Consider the following 20,904-nt stretch of genomic DNA (forward strand, 5'->3'; position numbering starts at 1 on the left):
CTATTTGGTGAATAATGACGTATTCTTAAAAATATACATACACAATAAATTATGTCATTACACGTCAGGCAAGGTACCTGGAAGAAGGATGGTCCAGTGGATAGGGGCTAGCTAGCAAAGCAGGAGATGTAGGTTCAACTGCTTACTTTGCCACAAATGCCTTGTGTGACCTAGGGTAAAATCAGTTAGATGCAGAGCCCCAAAGGTATTTAGGCTCCTAACTTCCATTGAAATAGAGGAATCTGTGCCTTTGTTCCCCATCTGTAGAATATTTTAATGCTGCCCTATCTCACATGGGTGTCACCAGGATAAACTTTTTAAAGAAAGGATTGTGAGGCACTCAGCTCCTGTGGTAACGGAGGCCATGTAAGTGCCATAGATAAAATCTGTGACAGAACTGTTGTACTCCTTTGTTGAATGAAATACATCAAAATCCATTTAAGTTTGAGGGAGGCCAAAAAACAGGCAAGCAACAAGAAATAAATTGAGTTTAGAACTATATTTTACAAACATCGATGAAATGAAGACTATTTCTTTTAATAAATGAGTGCTGTAGAACTGCCAAGAACTTTTTAAAGCAAAAATGTTTTTTGCTAGCAACTAGAAATGATAGGAAAAAAAATTGGAATAGTTTTACATCAGCAAATGCAATTGTGTCAAAATCAAAATGTTTTGTGGGAATTTATCAATTTCAACAAAATTTTCCACAGTAAAGTGTTGAAACTAATCATTTTGACATTCTTTTTTCATTTCGATAATGTTGACATGTTTCATTTCAATAAGGTAAAAATTTTTAATTTTGACAATTTTCTTTTTAACTATTATATGTTATGTACTATATTTAATGTTTTATATTATATTGTAATGTTTCAGCATTGTCTAAATGAAATACTTTGGTATTAGTGAAAAAATGATTTGCTGTTTCCAAATAATTTTTTTCCAGAAGTTTCATTCTGTGGTACATTTTGAAATTTCAACTTTTTGTTCTGATTAGGAATGAAAATAATTTTTGACATATTGAGATGGAAATTCCATTTTCTGACCACCTCCAGAGTAAAGGTCTTTAAAAAAGAATTGTGCAGACTCCATTAGTGTTTGTTAAAAATTTGTGAGCAAGGCTGGTTTTACTCAATTATCTAAAGTGACTCCATTAGTGAGTAAGCTCTTGTGCACATTCACATCACTTTGTTCTTCAGTGCAGGGACTGTCTTATCGGGTGTATCTATACTGAATTGTAAACCCAAGTCTGTGGGACCTGAGGTTGTGGACTCTATTTCCACACTTGTATTTGAATGTCCACACTGTATTGTAAACCTGGGTTTACAATTGTTGGACCCAGACCTCACAGCCATGTTAATGCGTCCGTACTGCTCTAAGCAGATCGTCCGACTTGGGTCTGCGGCTTGACCAGTATCCACACTGCAAAATGGCAGGGCTTGGACCCAAGTCACAGTGGAACTTGGGCTCTGACCCTCCTTTCTAGCCGGTCCTCAGACCTGGGTCCTGAGTGCCTGCTGACCCAAGTCAGACTGATTTATGTGTGGACAGAAGAAGGGTTTGGGCTTAGTGTGCAGTGTAGACATACAATTACAGTTTGTACAGCGCCCAGAACAATGGAGCCCTCACCTTAATCTGGGCTTCTGGACATTACGATCATATACAAATTATTTTTAACTAAAAAAATCATCTAATATTTCTATTGTAAAACAATGTGACAAAAGCAAGGAAATTCATGATTAAATCTGCTTCTCTACCTTTAACTAACTTTGTTATGTCCAGGGATTGCAATACATACTATACATCATAGAATGTCTCCTAATAACTCCTGAGTAGCATTTAGTTAAATCTTAGCTTTGACTTTTCTTGCTTTCTGGTTTGTATTACACCCTTAATGCTACTAATAGTAAATAAGAATTATACCGTTATTATATTATTTCAGTCAGGTCTTGACTCTTTTACAAATCTATTTAAACCTAGCTCCTACCTGTGATATGTTGCGATGTACCTAAGTATTGCAGCACATACTGCACGGTACGCTAGGGAATGTCACCTAATGATGTTTGAAAGGCATATACAGTTAAAGACAGAGATGAATTTCCTGTTTCCTTGATTTGTCACACCTGTTTTACTACTATTAATATTTCATGTCTATGTTAAGAAAACTTACAAAAATATGGCATTTAATTATGCCATAGCTATCGTTTGTGATGAAGAAATATTTACATGTTCTAACGTTACAATAGGGCACAGTGATGGTTTCCACCATTAGCCAGTTCATAAACAAATAATATACTACCTCAATGTTCTCAGTTTAGAAGTTTGTTAGCTTTTTTTAAGCATGCATTGACCCATGAGTGGCAAACCAGACTACCTACATTCTCTTCTATACCATCTGTCATTCTGAATGTATTTCTTTCAAAATATCCTGTAGCCTTGAAGCTGAAGACTGGAAAAAAGCTGTAATCTGTGGCATTAATGCTGAATGTCTTAAGAATGTGGAGCCACACCTTTTAGCATGTCTGAACAAAACTACAGACACCAGGACGACTTGGAACAAAGTTTCTCTTTGCTGGCACAGGTGCAATAATTTTTCCTTTTTTTCAAAAGCAAACCATATCTGCATTGTGCTGCTCTCTTCCCTTGACAGAAGAATTTGTTTAGATCACTCCAAAGATTCTCAAATGCCCCCCCCCCGCCCCCCAATTCCAGAGAAAGATACACATGTCCAAGCTTTCTTGGAGAGCTTTCTTCTTCTTATGTGACATCACCATTACTGGAGGTTTCCAACCATTGTAGCCCATTCTATATGATCCTCTGCTAATCTCCGTGTGGATGAATAGGCCTGTTGATCCACCCAGGATACTACATCATCCATTGAAGATCTTCTTTTTCTGCCTTGTGTTCTTTTGCCATCAACTTTCTCTTCCAGTGCCCATAAACTTGAATCTCCCACTGAACCCCTTAAAATATGCCTAGCAAATCAAATGTTTTGTTTAATAAAATTTGACTAGTGTTTGCTGCGGTCCAGTCATCTCCAGTACTTTTTCATTGGTTACGTGGTCTATTCATGATATTTTCAGAATTATTCTATACAATCCTTCGAATTATGGTGTTACTTTCTTTATTATCTGTTGTTTGAATGTCCAAGTTTCAAAGCTGTAATTTAACATAGAAGAGCTTTAGCCAAACTTCAAGGAAAACCAGCGTGCTGACTTATAATACCTTAGATAGCTAAAGAATTAAGTGCAGGATTGTATAACATGCTGCAAAAACTGAATTTTAAAAAGATACTGGAGAAAAATCTGTCACTGCTTCAGCATCTCCATGATTGTGAACAGTGTTAATGGGCCAGATCTTTAACTGGTGTAAATCAGCGTGGAGCCATTGACATCAGTGTGCCACTGAGGCTTTGTGTAAGGATGAGATTATGGAATCCATTCTAAAACACTAACCGTGGCAGGAGGTTACCCAGCTATATTCACAATTTCCATTCTTCTGGCTGGAGCAGAGCTCTAGGTGCTTCTGAGAAGGTCAGGATGAGGCAGTCCCTCTCTCCTCTGATCTCCCCTCTCTTGAGGGCAAATCCTCAGTTTGTGTACATTTACACAAGGTGATGCTCTGCTCCTCAGTCTCTAGCCTGATGATTTCCCATTAGGCAGTACTCAAAGATCTTAGGCACAGATCCACAAAGGAACTTGGACATTGCAATCTCGACCTTGGGTGCCTGAGGCCGAGATCCATAAAGATCCCTGATATTTAAGTACGTAAAGGTATGTCTACACTGCAAGAAAAGACTCATGGTGCCCAGTGTCAGAGCTTAGGTCAGTTGACTTGGGCTCACAGAACTCAGACTGCAGGGCTAAAATTAGCAGTGTAGATGTTCTGGCCTGGGCTGGAGCCCAGGCTCTGGAAACCTGGTGAGGGAGATAGGGTCTCAGAGCCTGAGCCAGAACATCCACACTGCTACGTTTTGCCCTGCAACCCAAGTCTTGTGAGCCCAAGTCAATTGACCTGGGCTCTGAGATTTGGAGCTGTGGATTTTCTTTGCAATGTAGACATACCCAGTTTTCCAGTGTCCCAGTTTTAGGCTCTGCTGCAAAAAACAATACCTGTGGTCAGTTTCTGCCTAACCACGTAGGCTGCTAAACTTACTCAGCTCTCATATTTCTAGGGTAAGAGTCCCCTTGGCGCCCAAGTTTCTGCCCCTAAGCACGTGTACTGCTACCTCATTCTAGATATCTGGCCGCCTATCTCCCACCCAAGCCCCAGAGCCATCCACAAACTGAAGGAAGATAGGTGGAGGAGTGCCTACCTCATCTGGAGGGCCCGAGCTGGTAGGCATGCTCAAAGCATACCTACCGGATTGGGTCCCTTCAAAATTTGACCAGAGAGGGTGGTTCTGGTGATGCCTTATAACTTTTAAGCCACTGATTAGAGCACTCACCAGGATGTGGATTCCCTCATTCCATTTCCCCCTCTGCCTGAGGATTTGAACAGATGTCAAACTCAAACCACTGAGCTATGGGATAGTCTGAGACAGGGTTCTCTCAGACTTTCCTGTTGAAGCTGTTCCACTGTGCATAAATAATTTAAAAGAGTCTTCAGAACAGGGGGAGCGGACCCTCGATCTGCTCCCTCCCTGGTGGACGCTCTAACCACTGGGCTACAGAATCATTCTATCTTTTGCTCTGTCTCTGTGGCCCAGTTACTCTTTAATTATTAATTCACTGAGGAAAAGCTTCAACGGGAGAGATTGAGGGAACCCTACATCAGAACATCCCAGAGTTCCGTGGTTACAGCACCCTCCTGAGAAGACCCCTGTTCACACCTTGAATCTTGTGTGAGTGCTCTCACAACCAGACTAAAAGCTATAAGGTGAGCTCCTCCTCTAGGTGTTTTATGTAGAGTGAGGCAGGTGCCTGAATGCATTCACACAAGAAATAACTTAGCAGTCTAAGCCACCTGATTGCAGGAGACAAGTTTCTGGCTGTGGATTGCTAGCCTATATAGGCATCTCCCTGCAGCCTGGACATAGGCAACTAACTCAGTGAGGGGGGCAGGGCTTAGGACACACCCGTCTCATTGGCATCTCCCATTGTCTTCTCTAGGTGGTTCTCCCACCTCGCATGCTGGCTTTTGTAGATTCCATTCTAAGGTGCCTGTCTCTCCCCATTTATTGTGTAGGGAAACTTCGCACCTAACTCAGGCTTTGTGGATCCCATTGTTGTTCCAGTGGTTTTCTAGAAGCCTAAAATGTTAGGCCTAAATCCCTTCATGGAGCTGGGCCTTAGCTTCCTTTTATCAGGGAGCTAGGAGAGGATAGGTAGAAAGCTCCGGCAAAGCCCTCTATTCTCCATGAAGGACTCTCCCTAATTTGAATGCTGCCTCTTCTCAGACTTTTACTCCCCCTGGTTTTTGTATATAAAATCCCTGGCTTCTTACTAATTCAAAAAGTGTCTGGTGGTCATTCAGACTCTCTCAGAGTTACTTTCTGAAGAGCTGAGCTCTCATTATTTGTCTCATTTGAAGACAAAACCAGTGCTCTGATCAGAAAGTTTAGAGGATCATTTATGTGCTGGAGTTACTGTTGCATGAGCACACATTCCCACAAGAGCACACTGGCTCTGTAGAGGAAGAGTGGCAGGGTTTACTGAGAAGTGGTATACACCACAGAGTTATACCAAAAATACCATTCCCCATCAGAACTGGATCTTAATGTACTGGTTTAAAGTTTGCCATAAGAATATAGTGACTTTATATTAAGCTAACTACACAGCTGGTCAACTTGGGCCATGTCTACACATACAGCCCTGCAGCTGTTCTGATACAGCTGTGTCACTGCAGCACGTCTGGTGAAGAAGTTCTATGCCGACAGGAGAGAACTCTCCCGTTGGCATAAAGAAACCACCCCTGTGAGTGGCATAAGCTATGTCAGCGGGAGAAACTCTCCCACTAACATAACACTGCACACGAGCACTTTAGTCAGCGCATGTTGCTCGGTGCGGGGAGGGGGTTGAATATTCACATACCCGTGAATGACATAAATTTTGCCAACAGAGGCAGTAGTGTAGACATAGCCTAATAGTATGTATTATGGCATGTAATAATAAAAGAGAGAGTGGAACAAATTATTTTAACTGTAGTTTTTTCTTTTTAATGAGAATTAAAATTCAATGTGGATCATTACACTCACTAAGTGGTAGCTACAAAACCCACTAATCTTACTTTATACATTTAAAATAATACATCCTCCTATCTCAAGGATAAAACATGTAAACATACTTTCTCCTATTACAATAGACATTTGTGAGTTCCCACTTTATTCTTTGTGCAGCTGGTTGTTGCTCAGTTATGACATATAAAAAATAATGTAATTAAAAATAAAGTACTCTGGTTAATACGAGCTGATCCAAAGCCCACTGAAGTCAGTAGGATTCTTTCCCTTGGTCTCAATATGCACTGAATCAAATCCTATGTGCATGCCTGAAAACTATCCAAACATGTGCCACCAAGTGTCCTTGTTATTTTCATGAATTCCTCTCTTATTTTCTTGCTTGAACTCTTTTGTAATAGATCAGCTGCAGAATCACATAAAATTGGGGGAAAAATAGGATTTAGAAAGTCTTACTGATTTCTTAAGGACATTTATTACAAAAATATACAAAAATACTTTTTTCCTAGTTATCAAAGTTGTCAGAAGCCTTGACAAGATGCTTAAAAGGATTATAATAGCTAAAAATTATGTATTAGAGCTGGTATTTGAGAATATTTATTGATTTGTGCCAGACAACAAAATAACCATAATTATTGTTTCATTTATCTAGGAAGTGAACAACTATTGAACAATCGGCATAAAAACAGCATTTAACTCCTTAATTATTGAAACAGTCTGGCAGAGATCTTCTGTATGCTCAGCCTGCTAGCAAAGGTAACCAAGGTTATTAAAAAATGGTTTTGGGAAACAGAATGCTGAGGTTTAGATCAGAAGAGATGGGAAAAATCTGGGCAGAGTGTTGTGATGTTGTTATCAGAAAGAGATATTCTCAGTGTCTTTTATTCTACATTCTAGTCCTTGTAGCGAGAGATACTCTGATATTAGCTCTGTCTTTAATTTGATTTAAAATTTCTATTTGTGGTATCAGTTATCCCTTAATTCAGACATGCAGTCCAGCCTTGCCCACTTGTCCAAGCTGAATAAAATGCCATTAGTTTTTTCAATTTCCATCATTGTGGTAAAAGGCAGGGGAGCAGATGTTTGAGCCTGGAAAATTGTTCTAATCATGTTGCAAGGTGGGGTTAATAAATGTGGGTCTTGATCCTTCAACTGGATTTGCTCAGGCAGAGTCGTGCACACACATAGACCTAGTTACCGGATCAGGGCCTAATAATAATGGGGTAGGCAGTCACTCAAATACATAGTGGTCAAATACTGTGAAAGATGTAACTAAAGATGCAGACATGTCAGCATGTCAGAAGACAGAGTCATTCATTCTATTTCAAAAGACTATTTAAGTATTCAAAATGGAAGTGCTTCAACAGGAGACCCTGAGGGAGTTTTCTTCCCCCACCCCATCGCCAAGTGGTTATGGTACTCTCCTGTGAAACAGGAGACCACTGTTCAAATCCTTCTCCTCCTGAGGAGGGAATTGAATACAGGTTTCCCACATGCTGTGTGAGTGCTCTTATGCTAGGTGAGTGATCTGACTACTGGTCTAATAGCTACAAGGGAGAGTGCTCCTCCTTCTGGATCAGACCTCACGGGGGTGATAGGATGCCTATCCTCAACTGGTTTGAAGATAGCACTGGGGCTTAGGGGTGAGATAGGCACCCAAATGCCTAAAGTGAGGCAGCAGTGTTTGTGCACAGAAGCAGAAATGCAGGTGCCTAGGGAATTTTTACAGCAAAAGTGTAGGTGCTGAGTGAGTTTAGGCACCAGCTGAACTGGGATTTTGTGGATCATAGTAGCAACTACATCTGGGGTTTAGACACCTAAAGCCCTTTGTGGATCTGGGCCTATTTTCCTCCCAACTACTACATCAGGGTGCTACTATATCTTCTTGATTTAAACAGTTAAACTGGCTAAATAATCAATTGAGAGTTACAGGTTTTTCTTCACTACTCATCCCTTTTGGCTTGTTTGGATGTGGGCAGCAGAAAAGTTTAGCAGGAAATTAATCCCAAATTATGGGTGCTCTGGCAAGGCTTTTGACGCATATCAGTTTAATAGTCAGATACACAATATAGTTGCTCTGTCTTAATTTTTCTGGTTGTGGTGTGGCATGGGTTAAAACATTTTTATTTATACTGTTTACACTGAGATTTACTACCCTGATTTATAGTACAATATGTTATAGTCACATGCAATAATTTAATCTCAGCTGCTACAGAATACTGGGTTGAGGGGGTGCAGGAAATTATATATCCCATTTTTTAGATTCCCTTGCCTGTACTTCAGCCTAACTCTTTACTGGAGCACAAGCCAGAGCTCTGTCCTTTCTGAAAAAATTACAGTCCAACAAACCTATTATATTTAAACCCTAAACTCATGATTTATTAATAACTTTGAATCTACAAAGGGCTCACCTAGGGCACTATCTGTAACTGACATGCCCAGCTAAAATCAGATAGAAGACATCAGAGGTGACATAAGCTGGTATGGTATGGTACAGTGTACGGGACTGGCTCTCCCAGGCTGGTGATTTAAAGGGCCCAGGGCTCCCTGGGCCCTTTAAAGTGCCACCTGAGCCCTGCTGCTGGAGCCCCGGTGCAGTGGCTGGAGCCCCGGTCCCTTTAAAGCGCCACCCGAGCCCCGCTGCCAGAGCCCTGGGGTAGCAGCGGCAGGGCTTGGGGGATGACTTAAAGGGCCAGGGGTTCCTGGCCACTGCTACCGCAGTGGAGCTCGAGGCCCTTTAAATCTCCGCCTGAGTTCTGGGGTAGCGGCGGCAGCTGAGAGCCCCTGGGACTCTGTTGGCAATTTAAAGGGTCAGGAGCTCTGCTCTGGTAGTGGCAGCGGGAGCCCCAGGCCCTTTAAATTGCCCCTGAGCTCCCAGCTGCCTCTGCAGCTGGTAGCTCTGGGTGTGATTTAAAGGGTAAGGGTATTAAAGGCCCCACCTCTTCCAGTTGAGGCCACGCCCCCTGCTCAGGACTCCGGCTTACTGGTAAGTCCTTTAAGTTACTTTCACCCCTGGAGGACATACAAACCTTTACCTAATTGAGCTTTGGCTCTTCTCTACCATATCAAGACCCTGAGCCTGCAAGACAATGGGTCACGCAAACTAATCTGTGACCACAGTTGGTACTCTAGACAGATTTCTTATTTAAATCAACTAATTAAAATCTAAACGCAATCTTCATAATATTTAAAATTGTATATATAACAAAGGATTATAGGTGTGGGACCCAGCCTTGTTCTCTTGGAGCCTCAATTTTCCTTCCATTCTTCTGGCTGGGTAGTCCTTATATATAACCTTTGTCCTTTGTCCGCTCATTGGTAAATATAAAGAGAGAGAGGCCAAACCATACCCAACCCCAGACTCATGTAATTAGGGCAGTCATGTGGGAGACATAGGTTCAAGTCCCTGTTCTACCTGATTTGGAGCAGAGATTTGACCCTGGTTTTCCCACAGCCAAGCTGAGAGCCCTGTTTATTCCGGTATTTAACTAGCTCTTCTTTTGCTCTTATACAACAAGAACAATATGAAGAAACCAGACAGGCAAAGTTGGAACGGAAACAACTGTGTTTACTAAACATACACAAAGGTGAGGCCTAGCTACATGTATACTGCTCTGATGGGATTCTGGGGGCTTCTGAAACATAGAACACTGTGAAAACTTGTCAAGGTTCCTCCCCCACTCTGAACTCTAGGGTACAGATGTGGGGACCTGCATGAAAAACCTCCTAAGCTTATCTTTACCAGCTTAGGTCAGAACTTCCCCAAGGTACAAAATATTCCACCCTTTGTCCTTGGATTGGCCGCTACCACCACCAAACTAATACTGGTTACTGGGGAAGAGCTGTTTGGACGCGTCCTTCCCCCCAAAATACTTCCCAAAACCTTGCACCCCACTTCCTGGACAAGGTTTGGTAAAAAGCCTCACCAATTTGCCTAGGTGACTACAGACCCAGACCCTTGGATCTTAAGAACAATGAACAATCCTCCCAACACTTGCACCCCCCCTTTCCTGGGAAATGTTGGATAAAAAACCTCACCAATTTGCATAGGTGACCACAGACCCAAACCCTTGGATCTGAGAACAATGAAAAAGCATTCAGTTTTCTTACAAGAAGACTTTTAATAAAAATAGAAGTAAATAGAAATAAAGAAATCCCCCCTGTAAAATCAGGATGGTAGATATCTTACAGGGTAATTAGATTCAAAAACATAGAAACCCCTCTAGGCAAAACCTTAAGTTACAAAAAAGATACACAGACAGAAATAGTTATTCTATTCAGCACAATTCTTTTCTCAGCCATTTAAAGAAATCATAATCTAACACATACCTAGCTAGATTACTTACTAAAAGTTCTAAGACTCCATTCCTGCTCTATCCCTGGCAGAAACCAGCATAAGACAGACACAGACCCTTTGTTTCTCTCCCTCCTCCCAGCTTTTGAAAGTATCCTGTCTCCTCATTGGTCATTTTGGTCAGGTGCCAGCGAGGTTACCTTTAGCTTCTTAACCCTTTACAGGTGAGAGGAGATTTCCTCTGGCCAGGAGGGATTTTAAAGGGGTTTACCCTTCCCTTTATATTTATGACAATACTGCTAGAGGGTTCACAAACCAATTAAAGGGACACTACCCTATTCATATATGCTACAGCTGCCAATACACAGTTAGATTTTCTTTCTGAGTACTGGTACAGTAGATGTGTTTCCTGCTCTACTCCATGCACTAGTACACAAACACAAATGATTACAGCAGATCCTTTGCTTCTCCCAGCTAGTGCTCTAGACCTTTCTGTAGGCGTTAAAAAGTAATAAAAGCTATATCAGGAAAGGGACGGATAGGAAAAACAGGCAGCAGTATTACCCTCTTTCGTTCCCCCCAAAGCCTTGCTCAAAACTGTGGTTGTTAGTAGAAGCTGGGTGTCCACGTCCCAAAGTTTGTGGAGCCCAGTTCTGTGCTGTGCTCATACTATCTAGACTATGCCTCCCTCTGTTATCAAAAAGGACATGATGATTCTGGAACATCATAGAACTTTCCCCTACATTCTAGAACCTTTTGTTATACTTCTGCCAGGGCCACATAGCTTCTAGACTTTGAATTTTTATTACAATAATTCAGTCTTAAATATTAAGAAGTTGAACACTGAAAAGCAAAAGTGAAAAGTGGAAACCAACAAAAATTCAACAAATGTACTATGCTGCTTCCAAATAGATGACATGCAATCTTGATGGGGCTTTTGAACGCCACAAAGGGACCAAACCAGCTCCCATTGAAATTAATGTGAATCTTTTAATTGGTTTTGATGGGAGCTGGATGGAGGCGTCACTTCCATGGAAATTATTAAAGACTGTACTTACCCTTCCCCCCCCACCGAAAACAAAACAAAACACACTGGAACCCCAGAGAAGGGCCCAAAATGCTAAATTTGATTCTACGTTTCAACCCCCATTCCCAGAACTCAGGGTTGGTAAGTCCTGTTTTTGAAAAAAACTTCAGCAGTGTCTTCAAAGATATTTCTATTTATTTTATCTGTATTGCAAGAAATGTTTTATGTCAGAGAATATTGTGAAGAATGTTCTTTATTTCAGACACTTCCCATTTTGTCCAGCTGTTTGATATAATATAATATATCAAACACCAGTGCTCAAAACTCCTACTGAGTTTTTAAGCTCTTTGAAAACTATGGATCAGATTCCCAGCTGGCGTACATCAGAATAGCACCACTAAATTCACAGGAGCATTTCTGATGTACAACAGCTAGAGATCTGACCCTGAATGTAAAAAAACCAGGCTAATGACCAATCAATAGTTAAAACTTAAGGCTGGTTGGTGTTTACAAAATAGAATTCAAGTGCCAATTCAGTCCTTGGCCTCTCTACTGAGCTCTTCAGCAAGTAATGAAATAGTAATGGTGGTGTGATGGGTTCCCTCCCCTCCCCCCTTCAGGGTGCCACCTGGGACTGGTGTACCATTGAGCCTGTCTGACCCACCAGCTTGGGCTCCCTTTACACTGTATTGCTGAGGCAAGCCAGCCAAGCCCTCCGTCAGGCTTCAGACTGCACTTTACCAGCACACATACAGCTAGGGACACCAGCTTCAGCTATACACACAGATGCTGAGATCAGTTCTGTATGGGAAGGCTCAGCTAAGGAATTGCCTAGTTACTCAAGTGTACACCCCCCTCTGGAGTGTAAACGCAAAATTACACTGCCTTGCACTGTACAGAGAACTGTACAGCATAAGATCATGAAGTTTACCCTCTCCCTCAATATGGAGAGAGCTATGCAACAGCTTTCTGCCCCAAGTTGTAATTTCTACACACTGGTTTTAGACAAAACAAAAACAAGTTTATTAACTACAAATGATAGATTTTAAGTGATTATAAGAGATAGCAAACAGTTCAAAGCAGATTATTTTAGTAAATAAATAAAACCACAAACTGATCTTAACACACTAGATAGGTAGGATATGAATTAGCAAATTCTCACCCTGAGTGACAAACAGGCTGGCAGATTCTTAAGGCACAAGTTGCTTTGGCTTTCCCAGCTTTTCATACACAGGCTAAAAGTCCCTCTAGCCTGGGACCATCACTTCCCAGAGTTCAGTACTTGCCCCTCAGGTGTTTCCAGGTGTGTTGTTGTAGGGAGAGTGAGATACCATCATGATGTCATTTCCCCCTTTTATATCTTCTTCCCACTTGCTGAAAAGCTCTTTTGCTGTGACCTGGGTCAAACAGTTCCCATTGTATAATGCTATCTCTGAGAGGTTTCTATTGTACACAGTTCTTGGGGTAATCCTTGTGCTTGTGTGCATTTCCTCAATAAGCCATTAATATTGTTTGGCCTTTTTATTGTTGTACCTGAAAGGCTGCTTGTGGGTGTTTTCAACCTCATAACATGTTTCAGTAACACACACATATGATGGTAGCACATACAATCCAATGAGATATTAATGTTGAGAAGATCATAACTTTTAGAATCATAGAATCATAGGAAGACACCTCCAGAGATCATCTAGTCCAATCCCCTGCTCAAAGTGGGACCAACACCAACTAAATCATCCCAGCCAAGGCTTTGTCAAGCCAGGCCTTAAAAACCTCCAAGGATGGAGATTCCACCACCTCCCTAGGTAACCCATTCCAAGGCTTCACCACCCTCCTAGTGAAATAGTGTTTCCTAATATCCAACCTAAACTTCCCCCACTGCAACTTGAGACTATTGCTTCTTGTTCTGTCATCTGCCTCCATTGAGAACAGCCTAGCTCCATCCTCTTTGGAACCCCCCCCCTTCAGTAGTTGAAGGCTGTTATCAAATCCCCCCTCATTCTTCTCTTCTGCAGACTAAATAACCCCAGTTCCCTCAGCCTCCCGTCATAAGTCATGTGCCCCAGCCCTCTAATCATTTTCGTTGCCCTCCGCTGGACTCTCTCGAATTTGTCCACATCCCTTCTGTACTGGGGGGACCAAAACTGGACACAGTACTCCAGGTGTGGCCTCACTAGTGCTGAATAGAGGGGAATAATCACTTTCCTCAATCTGCTGGCAATGCTCCTACTAATACAGCCCAATATAGCATTGGCCTTCTTGGCAACAAGGGCATACTGCTGACTCATATCCAGCTTCTCGTCTACTGTAATTCCCAGGTCCTTTTCTGCAGAACTTCTGCTTAGTCAGTCAGTCCTCAGCCTGTAGTGGTGAATGGGATTCTTCCTTCCTAAATGCAGGACTCTGCACTTGTCCTTGTTGAACCTCATCAGATTTCTTTTGGCCAAATCCTCCAATTTGTCTAGGTCACTCTGGATCCTAACCCTACCCTCCAGTGTATCTACCTCTCCCCCCAGCTTAGTGTCGTCTGCGAACTTGCTGAGGGTGCAATTCATCCCATCATCCAGATAATTTATAAAGATGTTGAACAAAACTGGCCCCAGGACTGATCTCTGGGATACTCTGCTTGATACCGACTGCCAACTGGACATTGAGCCATTGATCACTACCAGTTGAGCCTGACAATCTAGCCAACTTTCTATCCACCTTATAGTCCGTTCATTCAATTCGTACTTCTTTAACTTGCTGGCAGAATACTGTGGGAATTATACCTTACAAGGCATACTTTGTACAAAACATATCCTAATTACATGAGAGCGGTGAATATTGGGGTGCCAGGGTGTCACAGGTAGTTTCTGTGCACAGTAAAGTGTGCATCTCATCCTCCCTCTAGTGGCTGGTCCACACCAAGGATATCAGCCTACTCCTGTTACCAGTTCTTCCATTAGTTCAGGTGTTAGAGGTCTGTGGGTCAGTGCATGCTCTACCCCTCCCACCTGAAAAATCTCACAATTACTTCCATGAGGAGTCCCAGTGGGTTTTGAGGAGGAGGTAATGCCATTGAGGTGGCACTCCTCCTTTTCATGAGCGAAGGGAAGATCCCCCTATACTTGGTCCCTTCTCTCTGTACAAATTGAAGGAATGCCATGGCTCATTATTACATCTATTTCTGAGGTGCTGACCTCTGTCGTATCTGGGGGTACTACAGAACTTTATAAGAACATCACTTTTCTCCAAGGAAAACAAAGCTCTCCTTCCTTTCCCCACAGATTAAAGCCATTGAAGTAGAGGAATGAAATCCAAATGGGCCAATTTCCTAGAACATGCAGTCATTAGTTACTGTTGGCACAGCACATTGAAGATGGAAAGTGCGATACAAAGAAGCAGTACTATTACTAATAAGTCCTATTACAAGGGCTATGAAAATACAAAGCTGTATTCAGTGACATTTGTTTCATTAAATAAATAGCAGGACTAATGAACCCAGCAAGGTAGTTCCTTTGCAATACTGGAGGACACAGGAGCTTTAAATGAATATCTTTGCTTTTGAATTTTGTAATGATTAAATTGCAATATAGCAATTGTTACAGGAGAGATTCGAAAGAAAAGCACTAGAGGGCAACAGTGAGATGAAATACAAAGCTCTTTTAGCTTGAAGTTGGAGCTGGGAGCTGAAAACTGAACATAAAGCTTTTGCTTCACTTACATATCTCTGCATGACTGCCTTCCACATTCGCAAACCCCTTTGAGCAAGTAAGAGCAATGCAGTGCTAGGCTCTGGAGATCTGTAGTTGCATTCAGACAAAACATTTGGAGGCAGGAAGAAGGAATATAAAGAGGGGAAAGGAAAGACATACCATATGATTCTAGCTTGTAGCTTGTTATGATATGGAGGTGAAACATTGACAACTGAGCTTTCAGATTGGTTGATGACAATTCCAGGCCAGATCCTCAGCTGGTGTATATCAGCACACAGTGATATCAACCCTTCTGATTTTATGATCAATTTTGTTACATTTGGGGGGTTCCTTAAAGCATCAGCTGATGGAGATATGTGCTTGCATGAGAATCCCAGCTTTCATTTATATATAAAAAAGTAAGCATCTGGCCCGCATGCTTGTAGAGAAAAGCTTGAAAATGTGAACCCTAAGGGCTCAAAACCCAGAACGCTAATAAAAACCCAGTCCCATAATTCTTTTGAGGTCTAGTTCATGAGTTTTGAATGCTTGGGGTTGGCTACATGTTTTAAACAGCAGTCATATAGGGGTCAAGACTTCTGTGGAATTTATTGCCACTTGAAGTGGAGAATTCTGAACCTCCCACTGCTTTTAAGACTTCTTTCTCCAGCCTAGTATGTGGTAGATATTTATTTTGATTGTGTACTTATTGGAACAGCACTATTGTATATGCAGTGAACACTGTGCCCTACCTATCTCCTGAATATTTTATTGCTTACAGTGAAACATGAACAAGAAAAAACCTCCTGTCTGGAGAGACATCCCTAAAATATCACCAGAGGTACTGAATACAATTCTGCTCTATCTTTAATAGAAGACAGTCTCCATTAAACAACCAGGGTTTGCCTGTCCTTTGCGTCATCACACGTTTTTATTGTGTCACAATATATCTGTATTTTTCATTAACATCGTTCAATTTCAATTCATGTTTCATAGAGGTTGTCAGATAACTCATAACCTAATATAGCCAATGGATTTGTGCCTCTTTCTGTGATTGGACTCCCAAGTAATGTGGTGCCTCTCTCTTTCCTGACTGGATGAATGTAACTCTTAAAATCAAGTTTCCAGTGCAAATGCTAAGGGGAAAAGAATTTAAGATTCACTTTTTGAAAATAATTCTCCAGTTTTTACTTAACATTTCCTGTTTCCTCAAAGATTGCTGTCAATAAACAGAATATTCATGGGAAGCCAACACAAAAGTGGCATGAACAGTCACAAGTATCTTGAAAAAAATATAGGTGGAAAATTTCAATGGTGCAAAACTACTAGAAAGAGAGATAGAAGCGGCTGGGATTTTCCATGATGGCAGATAAAACAGCAGGATTAGCTAGTATAATTATGGGATACCATGGGATACATGGGATATATAATGGGATACCATGCTATACAAGGATACTGTGTGTGCGGCACATATGGTGGCTCCTTCCAGAGGGGAAGGACCCCAGACACAGGAAGTAACCCTGACAGAAAGGTCAGAAGGGGTGCTCCCAGCCAGGGTGAGGCAAAGTCAGGAGGGAATTTGCCTAAATACCTTCTTCCAGTAATAAACACATGGTCTTTTGTTCCTGAGTTCATGCCTATGTCATCATTCCAGGGATTCTGCCTGGTGTGCTAACCCAGGGGGAGGAGGCTGTGAGGCCACACAATACAATTAGCCAGGATAATCATCTTACACATATTATAGGAAGGGCGTCCTGTTTCCACCAAACTGGTTGACACCCATTAATTTCCCTACTGAACTCACCAGCGTTGATGTTTAAATCTGAAAACAACCAGGCAAGATTTACATATCTGCTCATCACCAGTTTTGCCATGCTCCCCTCATGTCCTAGACTGCTGACAGGACTTTTGAATAACTGGAACACTGTCCCAAACAAGTAATCTCAGCTTTTACAGGAGACCTCACATGCTGGAACAGGGCTTTAGCAGTTTTGGCTAATGATATTTGGATGACTTTGCAGTGAAGACAGTCAATAAAGCTGGTAGTTGCTTTAGTGCATTAATTAAAGAAACGTCCAGTAAATGAAGATACTCCACTTCTCCCCTAAAGGAGCCACCTCAAAGGACCAGTCTCCATGCTTGTCCCCACAATCCTCAATTCCATGCCTACGCTTAACCTTGTGTAACTCCTGTTTCTTTTTCATATTTCCTAGTGTTCAACCAACAACATTATTGCTGTAATTACAGCTGCTATTTTTACTTGCTCTTAGTTAAAGGAAAACATTCCCAGACAAGGTGGCAGTATGGGATGAGTGACTGCAAACAAGCAATTGCTATTACAGCACACTAGAGAGAGTGCAGGAAGCTGTTAAACATGCTCAGTAGCTGTTCTAAAGCTGGTGTGGAGGGCTTCATTAATGGCAGACATTCCTGCATGTACACACATGCCTCCCTTCGTTAGAAGCTGGAAGCTCCTGAGCAATCAGTAGTAAGTTTTATCAGGAGTAGAAAACTGGAAGCCATGTTGAGCACTGGTCAGTTCCATCCCAGCCCTTCTGAACGAATTGATAGAGCTGAAGACTGAATTTGTGGGTTGGGATCTCAATGCAGTTTCCTGTAGGTCAGAAGAGACCCCACCTCCCTTAACAGATTTCTTGGTGTGTTTGGGGTGGTTACTGGATCTGTGATCTCCAGCTAGGAACTCAGATACCACACTATATGGTCTGAGGAGAAAATCCTCCTGGACTTAGAATACACCTTAACACACTTAAAGCTGCCTTCATCAAACAAGGTCAGTCCACTAGAGAAATAGATCGCATGTGGAATGGGTCACACCCAGAGAGAATCTGCTTCAGTAGGAAATAAAATCCCCTCTGATTGCACATCCTACCCTGGGACCAATACAGAGTATCATTAAACAATTACAACCCATATCACCCCACACTGGAACCAATATGGGGTATCATTAAACAATAACAACCCATACTCTGTGGAGACCACATCCTGAAAGAAATCTTTCCTGAACTCTTTATTCTGGTCTTCAAAGAACCCCACAATTTCTCCAAGCCATCATCAGAAGTAAGCTCCCCACAGACCATGTACCACCAACTCAAAGTGGCACCAGACACGACCAGAACAACACATCCAAAACCTGTAAACATCTTCTCCAGCTATGTTGATCAAGATCCCTCACAACACAACTTACTAGATCCATGGCTTCTCCACATACCTCTCAGAACACATGGTGTGGTCCATCTAGTGCACTAAATGCCCCAACAACAACTACATGGGTGAAACCAGACAATCACTACACTCTCGAATGAACTCACACCGAAAAATAACTTAAGATAAAAAGACCATATCATCTCTGGGTGAACACTTTTCACAAAGTGATCACTCTATATCTGATCTCTCAGTTCTCAGAGGAAACCAGCATAACACCTTCAAAAGACAAGTGTTGAAGCTTAAATTCATAACTTTGCTAGACAGTAAAAATCATGGACTGAATAGAGACACTGGATGTATGGTTTATTGCAACAATCTTTTACCCACTAAATTTCCCTGTCCCCTGCCTTTTTTTCTCCTTTCCCCCCGATGACTGGAGAGGTGTTTACTGGCCATTTCACCTTGAATGGTCCCTTGAAATATGTTAGCTAGTTATGCCAAACAATCTGTTCTATCTTGTATTTAGCTGTGACTGTTGGGGAATATTTCCCAGGCCTGAAGAAGAGCTTTGTGTAAGCCCAAATATTTGTCTCTTCCACCAACAGAAGTTGGTCCAACAAAAGATATTACCTCATCCACCTACAGTAATTGTCAATTTCTCCTTTCTGAAGTTGTGTGGATGATGAAACAATTGGTTATGTAGCACAACTAAATGTTTTATTTAATTGTCAATATAATTCCGAAAGTGAGAAGCAGAAGCTCTCTAATTGTCAGAAGCCCCAATCCTTGTATTTATTTTGTGAGGTATAAATATCTATATTTTAGGGCTCGTGTTATATTCTTCATTTTAAAGGAAAACAACAAATCTGTAGTTAGTTATGTTAGTCTAGCTAAGGTGCATTGAAACGGCTGTGCTGTAACGGTTTATCTTTGGAGTGCCAGTTAAAAAAATGAAATTTGATGCTGCTAATTGTGTGTGGATAACTTTCTTATGGTGAAGACTGTTACCGGATTCCTAAGAAGAGAAAGAAAGTCAATCCCCTTATAACTCCCACTTTTAGTATTTATAGCGTTCCTGTAGAAAACCCAGTTGTAGTCTCTTGCAAGAATAGGAATTCATGATCAGTGCAAATATTTTAAGTCAGATAGCGGAGTTCTGTGGTAGGTAAGCTGACTTACTCCCCTTTATGTAAGTTACACTTGCACAGCTCTTTATCTGGGAACTTTCCCTCCTAACTTTGCATCACTCTTCATTCCCTTTGTTTCACAGACTAGGGACCCAGTCTTGCAGAGCACTGGGATCCCCTGACAACGTACCCTCAACTCCCACTTAAGTCAGAGAGTGTTTAGCACCTTGCATGAGTCAAAAGGCCTTAGGTTAGCACCACTCTGTTGATTTTGCTTGCTTGAGCAGTGTTTAGTAGACCCGAGGAGACACACTTATGTGGAGTACCATGAACACATAGTAAATGACTGGAAAAAGTTGGATTTCTGCCAGTATAGAGGAAATACCTGTCGGGAACACACAATATTATTGTTTATCTTTAATTGAGCAACATAGCAGCAGCAGATTGCATCATAACATCTTGTAGCATTCCAATCATTGCACTGCATCCTGTACATGATATTTCATCCTCTTAGCCCTGATTTACACTTGGACTTTAGGTCGAATTTAGCAGCTTTAAATCGATGTAAACCTGCACCTGTCCACACGATGAAGCCCTTTATTTCGACTTAAAGGGCTCTTAAAATCAATTTCCTTACTCCACCCCTGACAAGTGGATTAGCGCTTAAATTGGCCTTGCCATGTCAAATTTGGGATACTGTGGACACAATTCGATGGTATTGGCCTCCGGGAGCTATCTCAGAGTGCTCCATTGTGACTGCTCTGGACAGCACTCTCAACTCAGATGCACGATTGTTTGCCGTTGCTCTGACGCAGGGAGGGGCGACTGACAACACGGCTTACAGGGTTGGCTTACAGGGAGTTAAAATCAACAAAGGGGGTGCCTGTACATCAAGGAGTATTTCAGGCAGGACTTCACGGAGGGTTCCAATAAGAAATGGTGCACCTAAGTTATTGTTCTTATTGAAACAAGGAGGTCAGTCTGGCCTCTGATTGATACATGGCTAGATTTACCTCGCTGCACCTTCTCTGTGAGTGATTGCAGTGTGACCTAGAGGAATGAGTCCCCTAGACGGGGGGCGGGGTGGGGTTTGCAAATGAGTACAAAACAAATCTGGTCTATTTCTTGTTTTGATACACTCCATCTACCTTTTACATCTTTGGCTGGCAGCAGACGGTGCAGAAGGACTGCATGCCATCCACATCTCATGGCTGCTCAGCAGAAGATGGTTCAATAGGACTGACTGCAGGACTAAAGAGAATGACCTGATCAAGCCAAATTTAGTCCCTGCACCCGTCTGCCCAAGCGCTCCTGATCGACCTCACAGAGGCGACCAGGAGCACCTCGGACATGACGATGACGGCTACCAGTCCTATTGCACCGTCTGCTGCCACAAGGCAATGGGTTGCTGCTGCTGTGTAGCAATGCAGTACTGCGTCTGCCAG

Source organism: Lepidochelys kempii, chromosome 1, assembly GCF_965140285.1.
Source record: "Lepidochelys kempii isolate rLepKem1 chromosome 1, rLepKem1.hap1, whole genome shotgun sequence".
NCBI lineage: Eukaryota > Metazoa > Chordata > Testudines > Cheloniidae > Lepidochelys > Lepidochelys kempii.